The following is a 10173-nucleotide window of genomic DNA, read 5'->3' as shown; positions in this document are numbered from 1 at the left end:
ATATGTATGCGCTCGTGTGTACCCGCTTCGAATCTCGCCCCTCCCTCCCCTCGTCTCTTCTCGGCCACTCCCGGCGCACATTAGCTTCATCGCAGCTTCCATTCAATGCACTGCAAGGCAACAACAAAAGCCTGGCAACGAAATTTACGCCAAAGTTTTAAATCTAACTGAAATCTGCGTGCCGGCATAAAATTGCAGTACTTAAGACGCACAACAACAACAATTTATGCGAGCTGCAAACAGCATTGTAAGAGAGAGTAAAGTAAGAAGAAGAAACTTACAAAAAACTAACTTGTTGTGTATATGCAAGCACAACAACAATAGCTTGAGATTACAAAAGGAGCAGAAACTTGCATGCAACATAAACAACAACAAAAGCTGAGCAAACTGTAAAAACTCGAAGTACTTACAACGAAATGCAAACAATGCCTTAAGACGTGGAGCTTAAAAATTTCTAAAACATGCTTTCGTGCATATGTGTGCGTGTGTGTGTGTGGGTATGTGCTAGTTCTTGAGAATTCTATGTCTTACATAATAAAGTTAGTAGGCAAAACTTACCGCAATAATACCTTTGTAACCCAAAGATATTCTGGATTGTTGTGGATGTAAAATATTAAAGTGACTTTAGCCAAACAAAGCGGCAACAGATTACTAAATTTATTTATGAAATTGTTATTTTTTGTTTAAATTGTTGAAAGAAGCTAAATTTTTTATGTAAAATACATTTTATTCCTACAAAACCAAATACAAAGCAAAATTCAAGCAAAATAAGCAATTTTGCTTATACGGCCGATGACCTGGGAGGAAAGTTGTCTCAAAGAGAAGTGCCCAAAAAGGTGATATTTCATATTCTTAAAAAAAAAAACAACAAAAAAATAGACAATTGGTTTTCAACAAAATGTTTAACTAACCGAGGAGTATCGGAATATAACTCCCTACAACTCCAAAAATACGAAGTTGGGTGATCTATTGGATTGGTACTCTTGTAATATTTCGAACGGAATAATTTATAGTGTTTGTACTTGAAGACTGTAGATCCACTACTCACAGCGAAAGGTTCTCTCTCTACTAAAGCCTAAGATTCGACAAATTATTAAACTGAAAATTGCCATCAGAAAATAACAAATTTAATAATTTTTCTTATACTGGTCGACAAGGCCGCTTGCCTAACTGGTATAAGAATCAGAGCTCCTATAAAAAGTGTGCTCTGAGTGAAACTAGTGTCACAAACTTCTCTGGTATTGAATTTTTCACCAACAGAATCAATCGCCACAGACAAGAACAGGTAGTAATCATCTGGGTTCAGATCCGTACTATTAAGTGCATGCAGAGGAACATCACAAAAAGGCTTCCGTAGCTTCTGTCCGGTCACTAATCTCGGTTTATCTGTTGGCCAAAGCTGACCGCTTGTAGGCGATGGTTTCCTTCAAGAGGCCCAATTATTGACAGTACAACAGCTCATCTCCTACCAGTCTAATCAAACACATAGCAAAATCTTCCCGGCTTGCACACCGCTATTCAAACACGCCCATACTTGTTTGAACTTATCACTAGTGATACTAGTCTATTGCGATAATTTTCCAATCTATACTTTTTGTCTAAAATTATTTTTTACATAACTTACCATTTCCTTGAAAATCGCGAAAAAATGTCTCGGCCTCCGATCTCAAGTATTTTTTTCACATGGACAAATATTTGTCCCCTATCTTGCCCATAAACCTTTAAAAGTTGATCAGGAGATTTTCATAGGTCGGCGAAGCTTTTTTAGTTTTCCACAAAATTAATTACGGCGGTTAGTATCAATCCCAACCAGTACGCTAGGTTCATCAAAGGGGTTTCTACGGAGGTATTTCAATATCAGTTTGACAAAAGCGGCCAATAGAGGAGGAAATGAAAAGATAAAAAGATCAGCTTCATCGCGTGTAATTCTATTGGACTTGGATTGGAGTGTCCAGTCAACACCAACAATTGCGGCGAGATTGCCTTTGCTAAGAGCCAGTAGTTCGGACAATATCTTACAAGTTCCCCTCGGCTGGAATTGAGGAATGGATGCACTCCTTATTAAGTCCAATATAGGAGAAGAGGGAAGTTATGTCATGAGGTCATGCACTCCTTGATTAGTTTTAAATGCACAGTCGGCGAGTTTAAAGCCCGTATGCAGCTTGGCTAACGGAGTGAATACATACCTCTCTGAAAGAAGCTGCAATTTGGAGCAGTACATCTACTGTTGTCTTGATGGCAGCCATCTCTGTCTTAATACACTAAAGTGGTGGTGGTGGTCTGGTAGAAAGCTCCCAACAGAAGACTTCAAATCCTGCGCTCTTTCTTAACATCGATCCAATACAGAAAAAGGTCAGAAGAGGTATTCTACAATGGCTTCACTCCGCCCATAAGTGCCTCGCAGGTGCGTGAGCTGTAAAGGAACCAGCTAGAGAAGTTATGCGATGCTGTGCTGTAGATTGTAAAGAATGAAATCGAAGCTGTGGTGAATTTCAGCGTGTCACTGTAAATCTAATAGCAGCCTTCACCTACTAGCTACGTCTACAAGTGAAAAGTGTACAATGTCATTGAGTGCCATTGTCGGTGTTGTCCTTAGTGCACCATAGATGCCGAAGAAAGCCACTTTTTGAATACACTCAAGCTGCTTACATAGTGTAGTTTTACAACAACTCCATAAAACATTGACTTAACTATGGTTTCATAGAGCCAGAAAACCACCTCTTTCCAATTGCTTTTCTACAAAAGTATATGTCATCCGAGGCCTTCGCCAGACTCTCGTCAATGTTTGGCTTCGATGAGAGTTTCCCGTCAAGGTTAAGCCCCAAGTACGAAGTACCTGTCCAACGGTTGTAAAATAGAACCTCAATGGGGAAAGAGTAACCTTAGGGATTTTTTTATCTTTTGTAAAAAAAAACCAGCTTTCATGGATTTTGATTATGGCTCATTGCTCCCTGCTTACTTGGTAACCACATTTACATATATACCCTTGGGTTAGATCGGAAACGGTGTTCAGGAACTTTCCTTTTACCAAAAGACGATTTATGTCTGCGTAGGTAAGTAATTGGAAGGCTCTTTCCTCAAGTTCCATCACTAGGATTCAGAGCAAAATGGAAATGACGAAGAAGGAACTTGTAGGATGCCCCTATTGAATGCCCATGGAAATTTATGTCACTTCAGACTTATTTTCTGTTTAGTATGAACGGGTTATATGTTAAATTAAAAAACAAAAATTATCTAAACTTCTATTTCATCAAAGCAATGCAAATTCCGTCGAAACATTCGCGTATTTTCGCTAAAACGTGCGCATTACGCGCTTCTCGCATTTACATAAGTGTTATGGACGTGCCATGAAAAGTTATATACCTTTTACATAAGTATTACGCTACTTCTCGCTCCCTCACGTACCCATTGTACTGTGCCTAGTTTCCCTAATCACCTACTTTGTAGCAAAGTACAGCACAATTTGCAACTTTTCATGTTGATGCACCGACATTATCCAATTTTAATTTGTTGCCAACGAGCGCCCCGGCATGCACGTAGTAAAGCCAGCTAACGAAGAGAAAATTAAATCGAGAGGAAAATAAGAACTGAAAAGGGTTTCTACCAATTGACGCGAAGCGTGAAAATCAAATGAAGAAAAATGCTGCAATAGCCGCGGATGAAAGAAGGCGGCGAAGAGAAAAAGTATTATCAAATCAAAGTTGGAATTTAATTTGTATCCTTTGACCAGTAATTTCCTCTTGCTGCTTGCCCTAGTTGGAATCCTTTTTAATTGCGGTAATTCTGTACACATTTCCAACTGTCGTGTATAAAGTTAACTTGCCCCGGCTAACAGCTGTACGCGATGAATGTTGTTGTGGTGTGAGTTGGGCGTGTGAGTTCGCTTGTGTGTTTCGTGGGCTGCAGACCGTTTGTTGCTGGGCTTGACTGTTGTTGTAGCACTTGTTATTGCAGTTAGCTGCTTAAGTCATTGACGCGCGTGTTGGCGAACAAATTACATTAAAAAGTTGCCAATTTCTTCAAAGACGTTGCAAGTGTCTGCCTTTTTTTAACTTTTCTTGACTTCTTTATTTCATTGATGTGCTGAAAGGATGTGAAAGGAGGTTTATAATGCGACTTTTGAAGTAGTTGAGTTTGACTATACATATGTACATGTATGAGCGTCTTATATAAGATTTTTGGAAAACAAATTTTAATTTTACAAGGCTTAAGATTATACTAAAACGATCTTAACTTTGACTATCCAGATGATGAGCAGCTTACAAATATGCTGAATAATCTTCGGCGGTAGTGTCTCATTATAGAAGAATTTGACCTCGATAAATGCCGCTGATGTGTGGCGTTTGTTTTATGGTCCAAAATTCGCTTTGATAAGCATAAAGTTAACATGCTATGAAAGCTGAAGGATATCAAAATAAATATTAAATTTTACTTAATTTTATATTCTGCTTAATCTTTCATAACAGCTGAAGCATTTACTCCCGTAATCGATTGCTATCAAAAAGGGTTTTTCGATGCAAGAGCAATTGTTCTAAACGAAGAGTTTCCAAACCATTTTCTCAAGTTCCTTTTAGCTTCTTTTTATAATTTTACCTTTACTCCAATACATTTGAAGCCGTATCCCAAAGTGTTGTACATCCACGCTTGAGTGTGTGGGAGTAATTATTATATAAGAAATACATAGTATTTTACCTCTCCACTGTCCCTTTCGGCAGTCAGCTATTGACAACGCTAAAGTTTTACTCCAACATTTTGCAATTATCGGCTCCGTTACGTATGAATGCGCGGCCCAAACTCGCAGGCATTTAACCTAAAAAAGACACATTTAAATAATTAGTCGAAAAAATTGCACCGCACTCAAAGTCAAAGTCAACGTCAAAGTCGCATTCATATCATTTGAAAATTGTTGGTGTTTTTTCTTTGAAACAAATTAGCGCTGTTTTTTAGGCTACCAACTCGGAGCACTGAAAATTATTTCAATGAAAAGTAATGTGCCGAGTTTCCATAATGCGATGCAGTCAACAAATAAAGGACACATTTCAGTCAGCTGTGACAGCTTTGAGTACCTGGCGTCTTCGGGGGCCCGCTACTTTTCTCTTATATCCGCCAATCCCTCCCGCTGACAGCAAACTTTTAGCAGCAGACAACAGCCATTGAAAAAATAAGTCCTTCCTGCCACTTTCTCATTAAATATTTAAAAAGCAAATAAACAATTTGGCAGCGCTGCGTCTCCGCCGAGACCTTGAACGCTGCTCGAAATCAATTATAACAGCAAGGTAGAGCGGAGAACTGGGACTACGCAGAGGGAATGTGAAATGCTACTTAATGAAAAACAACAAGAGAAGAGAAAGGAGTGTTTTCATCGAATACAAAGTAACAGAGTCAGCTTATTACACCTCACACTCCGCAGCCACCATTTGGTGCCGCCTACTCAGTTTTTTTGCTGCGCCATATTTCAAAGCTTTGGAGCTATGCTCGTGCGTGTGTGTGCGGCATTTATTCTACATTTTTGTTTGTTTTCACTCCCGCCATAAAAATGATTTTCGTCACATTTAATATAAGCGCCTCAACTTCTCTAAATGCTGCAGCCAGCACTTTGTTTTTTGTATGCTGCAGTCATATTTTCATTTTTGTTATTCTTGTTTTTGCCGCCATTATAAATTTCAGTTGTGTGGCGTTGCTTTTGTTGTTGTGTAAGCGGGAAAAACTTTTTAATTGAACATTGAATGAACACAATTTTCTTAATGAGCAGAGTTTTTCGATTTCATTGTCGAGGCGTAGACGACACTGAAGCAAACAAACAACAATGCTTTGTAATGTATAGCTATCAGTAGCTTTTTCCTTGAGTGTGTGTGTGTGAGTACTTAAAAACGTATTCCCTTGTGCGACCCATTAGAAAATATATGCAATAAAATAACTTGAAGCTATTAACCAATGAAGTATATAAGTAAGGTACTTTTTTTACGGATCACGAGTGAGTCGTGTCAAGTTGTCATATTATTATTTTTTTTCTAAAAATGTAGAAAACCTCGAGTTGGATCAGTTCATACATATGTGGCGATGATACCTATCATCCTGAAATACTCGTAGTTGTAGATTCTAGATTAGATTAGTTGATGCGTCGATGTGATTGAACGAAATTCTATATCATCATTTTTCTGCTATACTAAGTCATACCGAATATCAATCAGATTAGGTCAGGGAGTACTTGTAAGGACGCCAATAAATCGATGACCCCATATTGTGAAGAAATTTTAAAAGAAACATCAATGTCTAACACTACACTAAGGGCCGTTTTCTCAATGTCTGGTTTGCAGCCATCAGTCAGTTAAGTTCTGGTTAAAAAATAGGTCCTTTTCCGGAAGAAGGAGGCTCGGTTGACGGATGGCTGCTAACCTGGCATTGAGAAAAAGGTCTTGAATATACTTAGTAAACCCTTTAATCTTTCACTTATACATAGTTTGTATTTGTTTTCATGCATTTCTATAACTTAGCCTAAGTTTTATTAGAAGTCATATTAACAGGTACTTTGCTAATTGGGTTAAATTGTGTTGTTCTTCTTTTCAGTATAAGTTATTTAGATACTTTTCAGAAACCAAGACAATTTGACAATGTAAATTTCATAAGGTGCCTAAGTATATCATTTTCTTTTTCTGCTTTCCACAATGAACCGTTTTTCAGATTTTTAAGGTTTTAAAACTGAGAAAATCAATCGAATTTGCTTGGAAGTCCTGAAGCGGCATTATTCACTAGTTCAAATACACTTAGTAACGCAAATGAAGTAATCCATCTTTCAGGAAGACACAACACAACAGCGTAATTTTGGCATGTCAGACCAACTCCACATAAGAAAATGAAAGTAGCTTGCATTTCGGTTATATTTCTTGTGGTTTCACTAGGGTGTTTTACATGACATTTAAGTTATTTGCTTTGTAAGTAACGGGTGATTTTTTTGAGGTTAGGATTTTCATGCATTAGTATTTGACAGATCACGTGGGATTTCAGACATGGTGTCAAAGAGAAAGATGCTCAGTATGCTTTGACATTTCATCATGAATAGACTTACTAACGAGCAACGCTTGCAAATCATTGAATTTTATTACCAAAATCAGTGTTCGGTTCGGTCCGCTTTTTTATCGACAAATTTTGTTCAGCGATGAGGCTCATTTCTGGTTGAATGGCTACGTAATAAGCAAAATTGCCGCATTTGGGGTGAAGAGCAACCAGAAGCCGTTTCCAAGAACTGCCATGCATCCCGAAAAATGCACTGTTTGGTGTGGTTTGTACGCTGGTGGAATCATTGGACCGTATTTTTTCAAAGATGCTGTTGGACGCAACGTTACGGTGAATGGCGATCGCTATCGTTCGATGCAAACAAACTTTTTGTTGCCAAAAATGGAAGAACTGAACTTGGTTGACATGTGGTTTCAACAAGATGGCGCTACATGCCACACAGCTCGCGATTCTATGGCCATTTTGAGGGAAAACTTCGGACAACAATTCATCTCAAGAAATGGACCCGTAAGTTGGCCACCAAGATCATGCGATTTAACGCCTTTAGACTATTTTTTGTGGGGCTACGTCAAGTCTAAAGTCTACAGAAATAAGCCAGCAACTATTCCAGCTTTGGAAGACAACATTTCCGAAGAAATTCGGGCTATTCCGGCCGAAATGCTCGAAAAAGTTGCCCAAAATTGGACTTTCCGAATGGACCACCTAAGACGCAGCCGCGGTCAACATTTAAATGAAATTATCTTCAAAAAGTAAATGTCATGAACCAATCTAACGTTTCAAATAAAGAAATTTTTTTTTTTTGCAAATTTTATGCGTTTTTTTTTTTTAAAAAGTTATCAAGCTCTTAAAAAATCACCCTTTATAAGCACTTGGTCACCTTCAGTTGGAATATTCTTTCCTACTGGGTTTCAAGTGAATAAATACGAAAACAATTTGAGTAGTTTAACAAATATAAATAGACTTACTCAAATAATGATGATGAAAAATATACCAATTAATGCTAATACGTATTTTGAAAGATGATATTTTGCAGGTCGATTAGCAAAGGTACAGAACGATTCAACTTTTACTTGAACTCATAGAAAGTTATTATAAATGTTTTTTTTACTTGACTTAAGCGAAAACTACGAAATGTTTGCCTGCCTGATGAATGTTCTCGGAAAATTACTCGAAGAGACTATATATTAGCATATTTAGAATAGACTAGTGCAGAAACCATTGAAATAATAAAAAAAAAATGAAAGAAAAATATACAATTACAAACATTAAGGTAAAAATGATTTACGGCGAACTGAGCTCTGGAAAAGGAAGGGACTTCCCCTAACCGTCATTGAATTTTTAAGGATTAAGTTATCGCGATTTCCGGCAAAACTACAAAGACCTAGAGAAAAAAGTTATATGTCCACGGTGTGAGTAATAAAAAGATACTTAACCTTTTATATATATAAAATTATCTTTTTATGTCCCAAGCCACACTTGAAGTAATTTATACAACTATATTATAATTTCTAAGAAAACGGAAAACAAGACCCCTTGCAAGTGAGTGGGATGTATGCTCCAATGATCTTGGTACCTCCCTTTTTCTATCCATCTACCAAACTGTGCTAGTGTACTACAAGAGGAAGTACTAAATATAGAAAGGTATGTGAAATGTTTTTTGAATAACTATGAGAGTATCTAAAAAGCAACTATATACACGAATAGCCAGTCGACTTTGACGGTCTTGTCAACGCAGCAGAGTAATTTCAGCGTAATCAACAATTGTGGGAGCGTTTTAAGCTCAATGGCAGGTCAACCATAATTGTGCACAATTTTGGGTTTCCCGTCACAGGAACATTTTCGACTCTCAAAAAGCGGCCTCTTCAGACGAATCCGAGGCAGAGTGAATACCATGCTAGCAGAAAACAATCTAAAGAGAGCTTTATACTAATTTTGGACAGATAGCTCAGAATAGCTGGAAATCAATAACCAAATGCGATAAAACGAAGCAAATACAACTAAAACAAGCAAGCTAGAAGGGAATATAAGACTATTTTTACTTTCAATATAATTGGACAGCTCTATCTCAAACCCGACATAGAATATTTGAAACCCATCGGGCTACAAAATTTGTAAAGGTAGTTTTACAAAAAGGTTAACAGAGAAATGGTTTGGACACAACGATGAACCGATCATAAAAGTCTTAAATAGTTCCAAATGACGCATTCAACCCAGGAAGACTGCACTCCTACCTACATACCTGTCACGCAAAAACGTACATTAAATTAAGATGAAGATTTAAAAATGATGAAATTTCATCATCAAAGTTCTCGCTTTTTTCGGAAGCATTACAAAATACTTCGTACACCACTGCGGTGAGATGGTTTTCAGACTTGAACAAGAGAATAAAATCCAAGCAACGCTAAGCTGAGTATCGAAAGTATTAATGAAGATAGAATAAATGCTATCATCAATGGTGAACAACTGACTTTTTTACTAACAAGATGCGAAAAGTAATTTTTAAAGAGAAGATTGTGTGAAGGAGCTTTAACACGCATTTTTCAAAATCCCAGCTATTTGCTACATGGATAAAAAATAGTAAGACTTTTTAGTTCAAATTTCGCACGAAAGCCCATTCGTTCAAATATTTTTTGCTGGGTTGGTATGACTCTCAGTGAGATCTGTGCCAAAGGTCACATCAAAATAATCATTAGTGTTTAGTTTACGCTTGTCTTTCTGAAATCCATAAAGTCTATTCGGCGATGTTTACGAGGAGTAATTGTTCAACAAAGAGTTCCATTAAATTTTGTGTACGGAATCAAAGTTCTGCCGAAACGTGCAGAATGTTGAAAAAAGCCTTTGGTGATATTTTTTTGTCGCGAGCAAGTGTATTTGATTGGTAAAAATTATTCAAAGATGATCGAGAACCTGACCAAGATTGCCATCAATATCAACTGATGATCAACACGCCAATAAAATTAACGAAATAATGGTTGAGATTCAACGATTAACAGGTAGAGATCTTACTGACATCGTTGGAATATCGGAGGGATCAGTAAAAGCCATTTTGAAAGATCATTTGTGCCTAATGAAGTGAAAACACGGTTTAAGTTGTTTCAACAGCTGTTTTGAGGATTGGAAAAAAGATTGGCACAAGTGTATTGGGGCCAAGAGGGATTA

The sequence above is a fragment of the Bactrocera dorsalis genome, chromosome 5, assembly GCF_023373825.1.
Source record: "Bactrocera dorsalis isolate Fly_Bdor chromosome 5, ASM2337382v1, whole genome shotgun sequence".
NCBI lineage: Eukaryota > Metazoa > Arthropoda > Insecta > Diptera > Tephritidae > Bactrocera > Bactrocera dorsalis.
The sequence above is the reverse complement of the archived record's forward strand: the minus strand, read 5'-3'. Positions refer to the sequence as shown.